At 40.9% G+C, this 18,462-nt stretch overlaps 1 long non-coding RNA gene across 1 annotated transcript; it reads right to left on the reverse strand.

The window, feature by feature from the left end:
• Nucleotides 1–7,596: 7,596 nt before the first annotated feature.
• LOC135611933 (uncharacterized) lies at nucleotides 7,597–8,231 on the reverse strand. The gene is made up of 2 exons (XR_010486690.1): nucleotides 8,105–8,231; nucleotides 7,597–8,027 (listed from the first exon to the last, which is right to left on the reverse strand). It is a non-coding gene; the product is annotated as an uncharacterized LOC135611933 (long non-coding RNA).
• Between the last annotated feature and the right edge of the window lie 10,231 nt (nucleotides 8,232–18,462).

An 18,462-nucleotide genomic window follows, 5' to 3' on the forward strand; every position in this document is an offset into this window, starting at 1 on the left:
GCACCGATATCAGCCTTCTTCTCACGACTTCCCCAACTCTAACCCCGCTCGCCACTTCCACTCCCATTGCCGCTGCCACTGCTACCGCTATCGCTGCCACTATCGTCGCTCGTCGCTCTTGCTCTCGCTGCCGCTGCCACTGTCGTCGCTCGCCGCTCCCGCTCTCGCTCCCCCCTGCTCGCTGCTACCGCTGCCACTATCGCCGCTCCCGCTGCCACTACTCGCTGTTACTGCTGTCGCTGCCACTATCGTCGCTCGCCACTCCTGCTCCCGTTGACACTGTTGCCGCTCCCGCTGCCTCTGCTCGCTACTACTGCTGCTGCTGCCACTATCGCCGCTCGCCGCTCCTACTCCCGCTACTCGTTACTACCACTGTCGTTGCCACTGTCGCCGCTCCCGTTGCCATCGCTCGCCGCTACCGCTGCCGCTGCCACTATCGCTTCTCGTTGCTACCGCTGCCGCTGCTCTCAGTCAGTAGCCTCAGTCTTCCTCTTACTCACACTCTTCTTACTTCAATAGTATACTGTTATCAATATATTAACAATATGCTACTAACCAAGGTTCGTCGTACCGTACCGTACAGGCGTTTCGACCCGAGCTCGGTACGGTACGGTACGGTACCGGTGTACCGGGCGGTACATCAGGGCGTACCGAACAATTTTATACTTTTTTCATACTGTAGCACTGTAGCGGTATCGGGCGATCCGCATACCGGTAACCTATCGGATCGGTACGTACCGCCGGGTACGGATGGTACGCTTCGGTATGATAGACCTTGCTACTAACTATATACTAGTAATAGTATTTTTATTTATTAGATTAATAATATATTATTTTGATTTTAATACTATTAATTTTTATTTATTTAAAATTATTATTAGGTTTCAGAATAAATGATATATTTTTATTTAAATAAATATATTTATTAATTATATTATATATTTTTATATTTTAGCGTCTCGCTTCACTCAGACGAACGCCTAGCACCTCGAACGTTTTTGGACCTGAGCACCTTTTGGCACCTAGCGCCTTTTCGATCAATGCTTGTAACAAAATTGCAAACTCTCTTTAATGCATCTCAACTCCCAAAGCTTTGACAACAAGTTGAGAACAACTTATAGCTAAACAATGAAAAACAAGACCAAGTTTATATACCATTTATGCCCTCCATTCCAGCTCTGACAATAGGCCGAGCACTTGAGTAGCTGCGGAAGGACCAAAAACTCTTATCTACAAAACATAAATAAATGTTACACAATGGCACTTCCCGTGATTCACCATCCAAATTCGTGCAATCAACAATCCAAATAACATAATTAATCAAATTAAAGCCCCACGCCCCCACAATCCAAACCCTAATTGAGATTTCCCAAGAGGATCCGCCACGATGAACCTCACGAGAAACATAGAAGAAAAGGCGTAATCCAAATAGAACCGAGAATCCACGCAGAACAAATACAACCCTGAGCAATTAAACGGAAATCGAGACGAGCTCCATAGCAAAAGAAACAAGAGCATATCAATGCGTCGCAATAGGAACGGGGTAGGAGAAAGGAGTGGAGGCAAACCTGGGGGCAGGGCCCGACGACGGGATCGATCGCCTGAGGAGCAAAGGTAGGGGTTTTCGACGAGCGGGACAACTGGGTGGGACGAGTGAAGCTCCGTCTCTCGATCTCGTCTTCCTCGCCCGCTCCTATTTCGCTGTTGGTGGCGACACACGGACGTGAGGGGATCATTAAATCGCAACTACAGAGAGAAGCAGTGTAGAACGAGGAGGTCGAGGAGCAGTGACGGCCAGGACCGAAGAGCCAAGTAAGAATCCGCCATTTCCACCGTCTCTCTCTCTCACTCTCCCTGCCTCCGGGGGTGATATGGCGAGGGCGTCTCATGCTTAGTGACGCGATTGATATCGGATTCGGGGAGTGGCCTCCGGAGCCGTCGGATCCGGGTGGGGTTGCAGCCGCCGCCGTTCTCCCTGTAGTTGCGATTTAATGATCCCCTCACGTCCGTGCGTTTTAATGATCCCCTCACGTTCCTCGCCCGCTCCTATTTCGCTGTTGGTGGCGACGCACGGACGTGCGTTTTAATGATCCCCTCACGTCCGTGCGTTTTAATGATCCCCTCACGTCCGTGCGTTCTCCGCTCAAAATGGCGACGCACGGACGTGAGGGGATCATTAAAACGCACGGACGGACGTGAGGGGATCATTAAATCGCACGGACGTGAGGGGATCATTAAAACGCACGGACGTGAGGGGATCATTAAAACGCACGTCCGTGCGTCGCCACCAACAGCGAAATAGGAGCGGGCGAGGAACGTGAGGGGATCATTAAAACGCACGGACGTGAGGGGATCATTAAATCGCAACTACAGGGAGAACGGCGGCGGCTGCAACCCCACCCGGATCCGACGGCTCCGGAGGCCACTCCCCGAATCCGATATCAACCGCGTCACTAAGCATGAGACGCCCTCGCCATATCACCCCCGGAGGCAGGGAGAGTGAGAGAGAGAGACGGTGGAAATGGCGGATTCTTACTTGGCTCTTCGGTCCTGGCCGTCACTGCTCCTCGACCTCCTCGTTCTACACTGCTTCTCTCTGTAGTTGCGATTTAATGATCCCCTCACGTCCGTGCGTTTTAATGATCCCCTCACGTTCCTCGCCCGCTCCTATTTCGCTGTTGGTGGCGACGCACGGACGTGCGTTTTAATGATCCCCTCACGTCCGTGCGTTTTAATGATCCCCCCACGTCCGTGCGATTTAATGATCCCCTCACGTCCGTCCGTGCGTTTTAATGATCCCCTCACGTCCGTGCGTCGCCATTTTTCTTGGTACTTGCCAAATGAGAAAACCTTAGGGTCAAATACTCATCTTGTAAATGAGCTTACAACAACATAATCAAATTAATATTTTATTTATAAAAAATTAATTTATTTTAAGCTTTCGATTTTTGGTAAGTTAGTCTACGTCGGTTTTGACACGAATTGAAATGTTTGTCGGCGCTCTCTCTCTGTCTTATAACTATTTTCTTGGCAACGAGAATATGAAAACAAAAATGAACAAACCCTCATCACTCGATAACAGAACAATACCATGAAGAGCAAACCAAAATAACAACAATCCATATCACTTGAATCGAACCAGAACCTTTCATCAACGAGATTAATGTCGAGGAGGTCTCGAGGAAGCAATTTCTTAAAAGCATAAACTCGTCCTCCTCCTTCATCGGCACCTCCTCACCAACTTTGAAACCCGCCGTCTTCAATCAAGTCATTGGGAATAAGGGGTTGGCTGCGCGGGAGAGGGAGGAGTGAAGTATTTAGGATGGTGGAGAGAGAGGGAGGAGAGGAGAGGAGAGCGTGGGCCGTGATTCCTGATCTCGTTTGCGGAGCTGGAGATTGGTATTTCCACTAGGGTTCGCCTACAATCGTGCACCACCAAGAAGGCCGTGACACGTTATTTCTTTTTCAAAACATTTATATCCCAACTTGCTTAAGTTGAATCGACCGACTCTAAGTCAACTCGTAACTCCATTCTAGTCAAGCTTTGTATCCGATTCAAACGTCAGGTCCAGCTCCAAATCTCAATCTGGGCCGTAGGATCACATGATCCTACGATCTTGATCACAAATTTGATGACCGCATCTAATTCAACAGTGAATATATATATATATATATATATATATATATATATATATATATATATATATATATATATATAAAGCATTAGATCTAACCGTGGAGGGGAATATTACAACAGAAATGACGGCTCAAGTGAATAACGTCGAGGACCATTTGCTCTATGCTTAGAGGAGTGTGGAATTATCCCTCTGTATAAAATGCCAAGGTCACCTAACATGAATGGTGTAGTTGAAAGACGAAACTGCATACTTAAAGACATAGTAAGAAATATGATTTTTTAATCTACTTTGCCAGAGTCACCCTGAAGAGAAGCAATAAAAACTATAGCTTACATTCTTATAGAGTACCAATTAAAGCAACTACAAAAACACCTTATGAGCTTTGGACCGGAAGAAAGCCTAGTCTAAGACACTTTCATAGGTTGTCTATCTAAGACAAGGCTTTACAGGCCTAACGAAAAGAAATTGGAACCCCAAACAATAAGCAATTATTTTATTGGTTATTCTGAACGATCTAAGGGGTACAAATTTTATAATCCCAAATCAATAAATATTTTTGAGACGAGTATTGCTACAAGGATATTGAGTTTGGGGGGAGAAATAAGGTTAAAGACTTTACGTTTGAGGAAGAATTGGTTCAATTTAATCCAATTTATATAGTTGCCACTGATGTGGTAAATTCAATACCTCAAAAGGATATAGTTATTTCAACTCTCATATAGTATAAGAAAATTATTCATGAGGATCAAACTCAACATCCATAAGAACATATGCCACAAGAGCTAGCACCTTTGTGATGATCCATTAGGGTAAGGAGGAGTGTCATTTCATATGATTATATGGTATTTCTCTGGGAACATGAAAAAAGTAGTGATATGATGGAAGATGATCCAATCAACTTCTGTCAAGCCATAGAGGATTCCAATTCTGATAAGTGGATTAAAGCAATGAATCAAGAGTATAAGTCCATACAAGACAATAAAGTTTGAGAACTTGTCCCATTACTAGAAGGAGTGAAACCTATTGGTTGTAAATGAATTTTTAAAACCAAAGGGGATTCTAATGGTAATGTGGAGAGATATAATGCACGTCTTGTGGCAAAGGGCTATACTCAAAAAGAAGGGATTGACTTTAAATAAACCTCTCCGGTTTTAACGAATGACTCTTTTAGAATAATTATGGCTTTAGCCACACATTTTGATTTGGAGCTCTTTTAGATGGATGTCAAAATAACAATTCTCAATGGAAATATTGATGAAATAATTTATATGGTACAACCAGAATACTTTGTATCAAAAGAACCTAAAGAAAATAATATGTAAATTGATAAAATCTATCTATGAGATAAAACATATTGAATCTTGGATTTTGACGATGAAATCAATTAATGAGTTTACGATCTAATGTACATTTAAGTGACGTAGGACTATATTCAATCAGGAAAGATAAATTGATTAAAGCGGTGGAATCAAAAGTTGGGCTAAAATGGAACATGTCAGAAGATTGGATGTCGGACCGGAGGAATGGTCGACATATCAGCAGAAGGCTTCGTGCCATGAGTTCGAGCATCGGGCCAAAAGGATCAGACATTGCACTAAGGAGATCGGGTGTTGCGGATATCAACATGTTGATTGGGCAATACATCATAAGAGAGGACGATATGCCGAAGGTTCGGGTGAAGCATCGGATGAACCAATGACATGTTGGATAACTTAGAATTCTTACTTATAATAATTTGTCTAGATCGAAGTAGTTTTAGTTCTAATTGGATTGTTTAGAATGTAATTAGACCAACTCAATTATGGGTTAACTCGGCCTGAATTGGGGTTATTTTGGGCCAAGTGGAAGGCCCAATTAGTGACCCATAGTTGGCCCAAGCTGTGACACTGCCAGTTTAGGTGATAATATTGCTCAGATACAATCTCCCAGACTGTGTTAGGCGATGGTACCACCTAGTCTCAAACTAGCAGGCGGTGGTATTGCTAGTACCCCGAAAACCCAAGATGAGATCATTTGGTCCCTAAATTTGAATTCATTTGGGGCCTAAAAAAGCCCTACTCATCCTTACTCAGTAAACACATCAATTGTGAGTTAAAGAAAAGAAAAATGCTATAGTAATATTATAAAAACTCGTCTCAAGCTCTCAGTATTATATATGAAGTTTAAGAGAGAGGTGAGGTTGTAAAGGTTATCTCCTAAACCGGTGAAAAGGAGAAAATGGGTGTAAAAGGATAGTTGATCTTCCTCCGTTGAAAGAAGATCGATAGTGAAAGCCGATGGCCTTGAGTGAAGAGGAATCAGGAGTGGATGCAGGTCACGATGATCGAACCACTATAAAACTTAGTTTGTATTTATATTTTGTTGTTTACCTTTATTGCAAACTGCTTTACTTGCTCATTACATTTTTATGAACGTTTTCGAGTTAAACATATTTCCAATATGATTTTATCGAACGAAATTTTCGAATCGATGTAATTTTTATCGTAAGCACTAATTCACACTCCCCCCCTCTTAGTGCCGATTTCGATCCTAACAAAACAAACATCCTTTTAGTAGTATCACAAATTTCATCAAGTAATTATCTCATTTGGTTTTAAGATGAATGTTGTTGATGATTGCATGTATCATAAATTCAGTGGGAGCAAATTTATTTTACTTATATTTTATATGGATGACATTCTGCTTGCCACTAATGATATAGACATATTGCACGAAACCAAGAGATTTTTATCTAGAAATTTTGAGATGAAAGATCTTGGTGATACCCCTTTTGTATTAGGAATCAAGATACACCGAGATAGATCGCGAGGTATTCTAGGATTATTACAAAGGAACTATATCGATAAAGTACTCAAAAGGTTTAGCATATAGGATTGTAAACCAGGAGACACCCCTATCACAAAGGGAGACAAGTTCAGTCTCAATTAGTGCCTTAAAAAAAATCTGGAAACTTAAGAAATGCAGAAGATTTCCTATGCATTAGCTTTAGGGAGTCTAATGTATGCACAGGTTTGTACGCGTCAAGATATAATGTACATTGTTGGAATGTTAGATAGATACTTAAGCAATCATGGAATGAATCATTGGAATGTAGCTAAAAGAGTCATGAGATATTTAAAGAGAACAAAAGATCATATGGGAGATCAGACCATTTGAAGATCATTGGATATTCTGACTCCGATTTTACTAGATGCTAAGACAATATGATTTAATATTCTCCGACACATTCAAAAATAATAATTAATTATAAAAATAATATATAATTAATCTAGAATTATACACATGAATACATTTAATGAGACTTATATTTTATAATTTATAATTTATACAAATACTATATTGTGGAGCATGACATAGTTGTAATATGCTTAGACATCTAAGATTACAATTAATTAAAGGTCAAAGAGAGTTAAGTTGGTAATTGCTGATTTATTTGGCAAATCAAAAATTTATGGCTATTGAATTGACTTGCTAAATACATAAGAAAGATCAGAAAAACTCAACCATATGACTTTAACTTAGTGTAAAAAAAAATCTAATTAATGAAATACGATGTTAATTTAAAGCTGAAGTAAATGCATTCTGAAAGTAGAAATTTATTCAGAAAAAAGGAAAGAAAAAAGTGTAAGAGTTGTTTGTATTAGTTTGAAAATAGTATCTCATTCATTTCAATATAGTGCTACTTGATTAACCTCTCATCAGATTCTATCGTTATTGTTGGAGAAGCATCTTATGCTTATATTTACAGTGTGCAAAACTAGGAGGAAAAAGAAAGGCCATGCTCAACATCAAACACAATGAAAAAGTATTGCATTTCGGAAGGAGATTATTATCAAACCATGAGTGCTTTCAACGTTCCCAAAAATGACGGCACAGTTCCAGTGGAAGAATAGTCAATACTCTGAAATTTGGAACCTATTTTTCTGAAGCAAAATCTCAAAATATATTATGCTGCAATGGAGCAATGGTTCAGTTCTTTTCATTGCAATCTGAGGCCATCAAAAAATTACAATCTGTCCAGAAAATTCAGACGTAAGTGAATTTGAACGATCCCTCCAAGTACTTCAACATCAAGGTCATTCTTCTTCCTCTCCTTTTACAACATCAACACTTGCTTTGATTTCAGAAGACTCACTTACAAGTAACATAAGCTCCTTGAAAAAGAAGTCTAACTTATTGCAGTCAAAATCTTCGATTGCCGATGATACTGTCGCTTTTGATCTTTGATGAGATTGTTTATTTTCTTGTTGTAGTTGAAAGTGATACATTCTCAGAGCATCGTCCGTGGAAATCTCTTGAACGGGCTTGTAAAGACTTTGAAACGTGCATCTGTCTTCAAGCTTCTTAACTAACTTTTCTTTGAATTGATCTGGGAGGTTTACAAATGCACTACGAAATAATGTAGGAAAAATAAGATACCAAAATTCTTCTGCAGAAAGAGATCAGTAAATACTATCACTTTTCACCTTGTGATGCCTCTAACAATTCCCCATTTGTAACCACTGCTTGCAGATTGCTTAAACCCAATGTTGAAGCCCTCTTGGGCAGAAGCTTCCTTTCCTGCAGATATACCATCTCGATAACCCATATAAACTTTTGTCAAGGGTTCCATATGATACATCCTCAAGTTTAAAGCCCTAAAAGTTTTACTATGAAGAGTTTTGGACAAAGGATATGCATATCATTTATAGATTGCAAGGATACTGTATAAAATTGATCATAACGCCTCTTCTGTTCTCTGTTTAAGTCAGCATCTGAGATTTCATTCAGAAGCCCATCATCACACCAAGAATCATCAGAAGCATGCTCTGGAACTAAAACTAACTCATTAGCATATTAAACTTTGTATTTGGTCAAAACAACCATGGCAGTATATCATACAACTTCCACAAAAGGCATCATGTAAATGCTACATAAACACCAAAGAGACCAAAATGTCATCTAATATATCCATAATATAGTCACTAATTTGAGGAAGAATGAAATTAAAATTTTAGTTTTGATGAAACTATACTCTGCACATGAATTGCTATGCATGCATCTAGGCCAATCAAATTCAATCGTCTCTGACTTTAAAGGAACAATTCATTCGATTCCAAAATCTCCACATGTGCATGCTCGCTCAATAGCAGAAATGAAAAAGAAACAGTAAAACAATATGATGCATGAGCAATTAAATTAATTTATTAATAAAATAAATTTAATTTGTTTAGAGATATTTTACATATGTAATAACATGAAAATATCTACTCAACGAGGAGAAAAAGAAAGAAAAAATACAACAAAAAAGAAATCATATTATTGAAAATTACAAATCTTGATTGAATATCTTAAAGATTCATCTCTATAAAGATGAAAGATTATCAATCAAAAATATCATGAAGAGAGGAAGACTATTTCTCAAATCAAATCAGAAACGAAGAACAAGATATCATATATTTGATTTGATGCGATTGTAATTTTTTAAATTTCTGTAATTTTCTTTTTATTCTTATACTTGAGCATATAAAAATGGGCTATAACATTGTAATGTATGAATAAAAAAAGGATCCATGAATCAAGTTTTTTTCCTTTCCCACCTTGTGAGGCATGCGGAGGTGCAAGACTTCTATCCTAGGAGTGTTATCTTTGAGCCAATTGGATAGTTATACATTTGCTTATTATTTTTAGTTATTATCTTTCACTTTTCTCTTTCTATTCCTCCACTATGAAAGTAATTTGTTGTTGCTCGTCCTACATGCCAACCAATATTGAACACTTCAAAATTAAATATACCATCACATAAGTCTCAGAGATATAACCGCAGTGCCTCACCACAATGCTAAAAACTTTGCAAATATCTAGTATTGGTAACAAACCTCATAGCAAACTTTTTACCTTCATCCTCTTGTGATGATCTAAGCATGTCCTACAAATAAATCAATTTGTTCCAAAGAGAAACAGAAGAATAGAAATAGCAGGTGCCACCAATTCCACCAAGTAAACCTTTTTCATATAAAAATATGACCAAAAGTATCAAATTTATGAGGAAAAAAAAAGCTCACTGAGGGAAAGAACAAGGGTGATCTAGAAGTTGTCCGCTTGCGGAGGGAGGGCAGCCATCAGAGTTAGAGCTTATCGGGAGAATCACATCAATCGGATCGATAAGCAGCAAAAACACATAGTCCTAGATTAATCATGAGGACCAGATTGATGGCGGAAAAGAATCTTGCACTGCATCTTCTTTAGGGTTTTCGAACTAGAAAAGTGCGAGAAGGGAATTGGGGGCTAACCGTGAAGTTCTGAACAAGATATGGTCGATTGTAATGCATTAAATAAATTTGTGAGAGAGTAGGGAACTCTCTTCTTTCCTTAGAGAGAGAAGCTCTGGGTTTCTAAGGCGATAAGGACAACCCCATTGCCTTCTCCCTCCTTAATTCCACCTTTGATGCGACCCAACCACACCCTTCCCCACCCCCCCCCGCCCCCAACTACTGGCTTCACATCCCCTACTTGGCTCTCTCCTTGCATCCATTGTTGTTCCCCTCCCTAGGGTGTCATCATCTTCTTCTGTGGTGTCGATCCCTTCAGTTAGGGTTCCTGGAGTGATGCCAAGCCAGACCCCTAAGGTTTTCTCCTTTGGCAAGTACCAAGAAAAATGGGCCACTCCATCGGGATCCTTCCAATGCCCCTCCGCCTTCCAAGAAGAGCCAATTGGATGGCCCTTTCACTGGAAAGAGCATCTCTTAGGCATTGATGTTAATTGGTCCTTCATATGGGCCAGATGCAAGTTCACTACTATCTTCTTCTTTGTTTAACCGGATCTATGATGCTTCTAAGGATTTCATCGAATTTGACGAAAAAACTCCTCATGAATGGCAAAAACCTTGAATATCTAGTTTGATCAATCATTTCCTCCGACTTCGACTTTGGATTTCCTGAAATATGTGGTTTCTCACTAATGGAAATGTTCTTTGGTGTCCCAAGTGATCAATTTGGCTTAAGGTTTTTATTTGCTTTCAATTTTTTTCTAAAGCGGAGGTTGTTCGCATCCTCACCGAGGGACCATGGACCATTCGAGGGGAGGTTTTGTATCTGATGCCCAAGAAAGCTAATTTCCAGCCTCTCACAGAGAGGATCTCATCTGTCCCTATCTAGGTGTAGTTCGTCAATCTTCCTTTGGAGTACTGGAACAGAATGTGTTATTAATCTTGGTTCTCTCCTAGGTCGTCCCCTAAAGAATGATGAATGTTCTTTCTCGTTTGAAAGGGGTCGATATGTAAGGTTAGTATAGAAATCGATCTTTCAAAACCCCATAAGCAGTATGACTGGGTCACCTAAAGAAAGGAATTTTCCAAACTGTTTCATATGAGAATTTACCTTTGGTGTGTTTCAAGTATAGTTGTGTGGGTCATAAAGTGGATTTGCCCTCTAGTTTCGATGACTTCTTTGACTTCCTCCCTTGTTTTTCTGGACTCTTCTCACAAGGCCGACCCCCAAAAGGGTGTGGAGCAACCCCCTTCCGATTTAGATGGCTCTATTACCCTAAGGGAGGTTGGGTCTTCTCACTTAGAGCTGGACCTCTTTGGTCCATGGATTAAAGTTGAGAAGCGTTGCCCGATTGGTCGTCGGCACAGCCAAGCCAACGCTGATCGAAATCGATCGGAATAGGGGGGTGGGGTGGTGCCATGTCGAGGAAGCGATCGAGGCCATTGGTTTCCTCTGCTCCTTGAGATATTGGCACACATACAGGTCACATGCCCCCTACACTATAAGAAAAATAGTTATTAACCATGAACAAAAGTTGTCACTAAAAGAATTAGTGCAAAATGAGCCATCACTAGCTTCCGTCAGCATAGATCTCGTGGCTAAAAGTTTTAGTAACAAAAAAAGACACATATGTCATTAAATTATAGTTTTTAGTGATAGTTTATATTTGTAGCTAAAACATTAAATTCTATCGCTAAAAATAAATAAATTGATAAATTAATATTTCTGTGACAACAATTGGTTATGAACACTTCTGTCACTAAAAGAATTGACTAACAATTTTAGTGACAATATAATTAACTCTTACTGATTAAATGGAAAAGATAATAATAATTTAGTGATGGCTTGACCTGTCACTAAAATATAAAAAAAATTAGTAATGGATTATTTGAGTGTCACTATACTGTCAATAATAATTTTATTAATTACCTATCAATTTTTAATAATTTCAAAATCATACCAAAACTTTTTCATAAATTCAAGATAAAATTATTGATATTTGAAACTTCACATTACAATCTTTATTTTATCCAAAAATCAATATCAAAGTGAGACAATTATAAATTCCACATCATCTCGAAAAAAAATACATCAAGATATCTTTATATCTTCATTCTTGAACTCTCCTGTGTCATCTTGTGCATCTTGCGTGAAGTCACAATTGCACAATATATACAGACAAGTCACAATTGTTAGAGTTGCATAGTAGAGTTGAATAGTCCATCACTATTATCCCATGTTTGCAAATGCAAATGGTTAAGAAGGTGAGGAAACTGAAACCCTATTCTTCACACATTATTTCTTGCTATTATACTATGGAGGTATATGCAAGTTTTCCTTTATGTCAACCTACTGCTGACATTACATACTTTTTATTTTCAGAGTTAAGAACTGTTGTATATGAAAATAAAAGCAATTTTATGGTTGATTTCATTGATAAAACATAAACATGTCAAGATTGTTAGCAGTCCATAACAAGTTCTAGTGTACTGCAGCCTAAAATTGGAATCCAAAATCAGATTAAAGCTTTCTAAAAGATATACCTCTTAAGTGAAGTAAAGCAGCATGCAAGCTTAGATATATCAGTGTTGCCAAGCATTGAAATAAAGTGATATAGAAACAGAAAATATCGAAGTCAAGTTCATCTTCCTAAGCGAGGGGAGGCCCGAAGCGCGTCGCTTGGGCGCTCGCCCGAGCCCAGGCGTCGGGCGAGCACCCGGGTTAAACCCAGCGACCGAACCAGCGTTTTAGGTCTGGTTCAATCTCCGGTGCTTTAGTTGGTCCAATCGAACCAACTAAAGCACCGATATCAGCCTTCTTCTCACGACTTCCCCAACTCTAACCCCGCTCGCCACTTCCACTCCCACTGCCGCTGCCACTGCTACCGCTATCGCTGCCACTATCGTCGCTCGTCGCTCTTGCTCTCGCTGCCGCTGCCACTGTCGTCGCTCGCCGCTCCCGCTCTCGCTCCCCCCTGCTCGCTGCTACCGCTGCCACTATCGCCGCTCCCGCTGCCACTACTCGCTGTTACTGCTGTCGCTGCCACTATCGTCGCTCGCCACTCCTGCTCCCGTTGACACTGTTGCCGCTCCCGCTGCTTCTGCTCGCTACTACTACTGCTGCTGCCACTATCGCCGCTCGCCGCTCCTACTCCCGCTACTCGTTACTACCACTGTCGTTGCCACTGTTGCCGCTCCCGTTGCCATCGCTCGCCGCTACCGCTGCCGCTGCCACTATCGCTTCTCGTTGCTACCGCTGCCGCTGCTCTCAGTCAGTAGCCTCAGTCTTCCTCTTACTCACACTCTTCTTACTTCAATAGTATACTGTTATCAATATATTAACAATATGCTACTAACCAAGGTTCGTCGTACCGTACCGTACAGGCGTTTCGACCCGAGCTCGGTACGGTACGGTACGGTACCGGTGTACCGGGCGGTACATCAGGGCGTACCGAACAATTTTATACTTTTTTCATACTGTAGCACTGTAGCGGTATCGGGCGATCCGCATACCGGTAACCTATCGGATCGGTACGTACCGCCGGGTACGGATGGTACGCTTCGGTATGATAGACCTTGCTACTAACTATATACTAGTAATAGTATTTTTATTTATTAGATTAATAATATATTATTTTGATTTTAATACTATTAATTTTTATTTATTTAAAATTATTATTAGGTTTCAGAATAAATGATATATTTTTATTTAAATAAATATATTTATTAATTATATTATATATTTTTATATTTTAGCGTCTCGCTTCACTCAGACGAACGCCTAGCACCTCGGACGTTTTTGGACCTTAGCACCTTTTGGCACCTAGCGCCTTTTCAATCAATGCTTGTAACAAAATTGCAAACTCTCTTTAATGCATCTCAACTCCCAAAGCTTTGACAACAAGTTGACAACAACTTATAGCTAAACAATGAAAAACAAGACCAAGTTTATATACCATTTATGCCCTCCATTCCAGCTCTGACAATAGGCCGAGCACTTGAGTAGCTGCGGAAGGACCAAAAACTCTTATCTACAAAACATAAATAAATGTTACACAATGGCACTTCCCGTGATTCACCATCCAAATTCGAGCAATCAACAATCCAAATAACATAATTAATCAAATTAAAGCCCCACGCCCCCACAATCCAAACCCTAATTGAGATTTCCCAAGAGGATCCGCCACGATGAACCTCAAGAGAAACATAGAAGAAAAGGCGTAATCCAAATAGAACCGAGAATCCACGCAGAACAAATACAACCCTGAGCAATTAAACGGAAATCGAGACGAGCTCCATAGCAAAAGAAACAAGAGCATATCAATGCGTCGCAATAGGAACGGGGTAGGAGAAAGGAGTGGAGGCAAACCTGGGGGCAGGGCCCGACGACGGGATCGATCGCCTGAGGAGCAAAGGTAGGGGTTTTCGACGAGCGGGACAACTGGGTGGGACGAGTGAAGCTCCGTCTCTCGATCTCGTCTTCCTCGCCCGCTCCTATTTCGCTGTTGGTGGCGACGCACGGACGTGAGGGGATCATTAAATCGCAACTACAGAGAGAAGCAGTGTAGAACGAGGAGGTCGAGGAGCAGTGACGGCCAGGACCGAAGAGCCAAGTAAGAATCTGCCATTTCCACCGTCTCTCTCTCTCACTCTCCCTGCCTCCGGGGGTGATATGGCGAGGGCGTCTCATGCTTAGTGACGCGGTTGATATCGGATTCGGGGAGTGGCCTCCGGAGCCGTCGGATCCGGGTGGGGTTGCAGCCGCCGCCGTTCTCCCTGTAGTTGCGATTTAATGATCCCCTCACGTCCGTGCGTTTTAATGATCCCCTCACGTTCCTCGCCCGCTCCTATTTCGCTGTTGGTGGCGACGCACGGACGTGCGTTTTAATGATCCCCTCACGTCCGTGCGTTTTAATGATCCCCTCACGTCCGTGCGTTCTCCGCTCAAAATGGCGACGCACGGACGTGAGGGGATCATTAAAACGCACGGACGGACGTGAGGGGATCATTAAATCGCACGGACGTGAGGGGATCATTAAAACGCACGGACGTGAGGGGATCATTAAAACGCACGTCCGTGCGTCGCCACCAACAGCGAAATAGGAGCGGGCGAGGAACGTGAGGGGATCATTAAAACGCACGGACGTGAGGGGATCATTAAATCGCAACTACAGGGAGAACGGCGGCGGCTGCAACCCCACCCGGATCCGACGGCTCCAGAGGCCACTCCCCGAATCCAATATTAACCGCGTTACTAAGCATGAGACGCCCTCGCCATATCACCCCCGGAGGCAGGGAGAGTGAGAGAGAGAGACGGTGGAAATGGCGGATTCTTACTTGGCTCTTCGGTCCTGGCCGTCACTGCTCCTCGACCTCCTCGTTCTACACTGCTTCTCTCTGTAGTTGCGATTTAATGATCCCCTCACGTCCGTGCGTTTTAATGATCCCCTCACGTTCCTCGCCCGCTCCTATTTCGCTGTTGGTGGCGACGCACGGACGTGCGTTTTAATGATCCCCTCACGTCCGTGCGTTTTAATGATCCCCTCACGTCCGTGCGATTTAATGATCCCCTCACGTCCGTCCGTGCGTTTTAATGATCCCCTCACGTCCGTGCGTCGCCATTTTTCTTGGTACTTGCCAAAGGAGAAAACCTTAGGGTCAAATACTCATCTTGTAAATGAGCTTACAACAACATAATCAAATTAATATTTTATTTATAAAAAATTAATTTATTTTAAGCTTTCGATTTTTGGTAAGTTAGTCTACGTCGGTTTTGACACGAATTGAAATGTTTGTCGGCGCTCTCTCTCTGTCTTAGAACTTTTTTCTTGGCAACGAGGATATGAAAACAAAAATGAACAAACCCTCATCACTCGATAACAGAACAATACCATGAAGAGCAAACCAAAATAACAACAATCCATATCACTTGAATCGAACCAGAACCTTTCATCAACGAGATTAATGTCGAGGAGGTCTCGAGGAAGCAATTTCTTAAAAGCATAAACTCGTCCTCCTCCTTCATCGGCACCTCCTCACCAACTTTGAAACCCGCCGTCTTCAATCAAGTCATTGGGAATAAGGGGTTGGCTGCGCGGGAGAGGGAGGAGTGAAGTATTTAGGATGGTGGAGAGAGAGGGAGGAGAGGAGAGGAGAGCGTGGGCCGTGATTCCTGATCTCGTTTGCGGAGCTGGAGATTGGTATTTCCACTAGGGTTCGCCTACAATCGCGCACCACCAAGAAGGCCGTGACACGTTATTTCTTTTTCAAAACATTTATATCCCAACTTGCTTAAGTTGAATCGACCGACTCTAAGTCAACTCGTAACTCCATTCTAGTCAAGCTTTGTATCCGATTCAAACGTCAGGTCCAGCTCCAAATCTCAATCTGGGCCGTAGGATCACATGATCCTACGATCTTGATCACAAATTTGATGACCGCATCTAATTCAACAGTGAATATATATATATATATATATAAAGCATTAGATCTAACCGTGGAGGGGAATATTACAACAGAAATGACGGCTCAAGTGAATAACGTCGAGGACCATTTGCTCTATGCTTAGAGGAGTGTGGAATTATCCCTCTGTATAAAATGCCAAGGTCACCTAACATGAATGGTGTAGTTGAAAGACGAAACTGCATACTTAAAGACATAGTAAGAAATATGATTTTTTAATCTACTTTGCCAGAGTCACCCTGAAGAGAAGCAATAAAAACTATAGCTTACATTCTTATAGAGTACCAATTAAAGCAACTACAAAAACACCTTATGAGCTTTGGACCGGAAGAAAGCCGAGTCTAAGACACTTTCATAGGTTGTCTATCTAAGACAAGGCTTTACAGGCCTAACGAAAAGAAATTGGAACCCCAAACAATAAGCAATTATTTTATTGGTTATTCTGAACGATCTAAGGGGTACAAATTTTATAATCCCAAATCAATAAATATTTTTGAGACGAGTATTGCTACAAGGATATTGAGTTTGGGGGGAGAAATAAGGTTAAAGACTTTACGTTTGAGGAAGAATTGGTTCAATTTAATCCAATTTATATAGTTGCCACTGATGTGGTAAATTCAATACCTCAAAAGGATATAGTTATTTCAACTCTCATATAGTATAAGAAAATTATTCATGAGGATCAAACTCAACATCCATAAGAACATATGCCACAAGAGCTAGCACCTTTGTGATGATCCATTAGGGTAAGGAGGAGTGTCATTTCATATGATTATATGGTATTTCTCTGGGAACATGAAAAAAGTAGTGATATGATGGAAGATGATCCAATCAACTTCTGTCAAGCCATAGAGGATTCCAATTCTGATAAGTGGATTAAAGCAATGAATCAAGAGTATAAGTCCATACAAGACAATAAAGTTTGAGAACTTGTCCCATTACTAGAAGGAGTGAAACCTATTGGTTGTAAATGAATTTTTAAAACCAAAGGGGATTCTAATGGTAATGTGGAGAGATATAATGCACGTCTTGTGGCAAAGGGCTATACTCAAAAAGAAGGGATTGACTTTAAATAAACCTCTCCGGTTTTAACGAATGACTCTTTTAGAATAATTATGGCTTTAGCCACACATTTTGATTTGGAGCTCTTTTAGATGGATGTCAAAATAACAATTCTCAATGGAAATATTGATGAAATAATTTATATGGTACAACCAGAATACTTTGTATCAAAAGAACCTAAAGAAAATAATATGTAAATTGATAAAATCTATCTATGAGATAAAACATATTGAATCTTGGATTTTGACGATGAAATCAATTAATGAGTTTACGATCTAATGTACATTTAAGTGACGTAGGACTATATTCAATCAGGAAAGATAAATTGATTAAAGCGGTGGAATCAAAAGTTGGGCTAAAATGGAACATGTCAGAAGATTGGATGTCGGACCGGAGGAATGGTCGACATATCAGCAGAAGGCTTCGTGCCATGAGTTCGAGCATCGGGCCAAAAGGATCAGACATTGCACTAAGGAGATCGGGTGTTGCGGATATCAACATGTCGATTGGGCAATACATCATAAGAGAGGACGATATGCCGAAGGTTCGGGTGAAGCATCGGATGAACCAATGACATGTTGGATAACTTAGAATTCTTACTTATAATAATTTGTCTAGATCGAAGTAGTTTTAGTTCTAATTGGATTGTTTAGAATGTAATTAGACCAACTCAATTATGGGTTAACTCGGCCTGAATTGGGGTTATTTTGGGCCAAGTGGAAGGCCCAATTAGTGACCCATAGTTGGCCCAAGCTGTGACACTGCCAGTTTAGGTGATAATATTGCTCAGATACAATCTCCCAGACTGTGTTAGGCGATGGTACCACCTAGTCTCAAACTAGCAGGCGGTGGTATTGCTAGTACCCCGAAAACCCAAGATGAGATCATTTGGTCCCTAAATTTGAATTCATTTGGGGCCTAAAAAAGCCCTACTCATCCTTACTCAGTAAACACATCAATTGTGAGTTAAAGAAAAGAAAAATGCTATAGTAATATTATAAAAACTCGTCTCAAGCTCTCAGTATTATATATGAAGTTTAAGAGAGAGGTGA

The sequence above is a fragment of the Musa acuminata genome, chromosome BXJ2-5 (assembly GCF_036884655.1).
Source record: "Musa acuminata AAA Group cultivar baxijiao chromosome BXJ2-5, Cavendish_Baxijiao_AAA, whole genome shotgun sequence".
Taxonomy (NCBI): domain Eukaryota; kingdom Viridiplantae; phylum Streptophyta; class Magnoliopsida; order Zingiberales; family Musaceae; genus Musa; species Musa acuminata.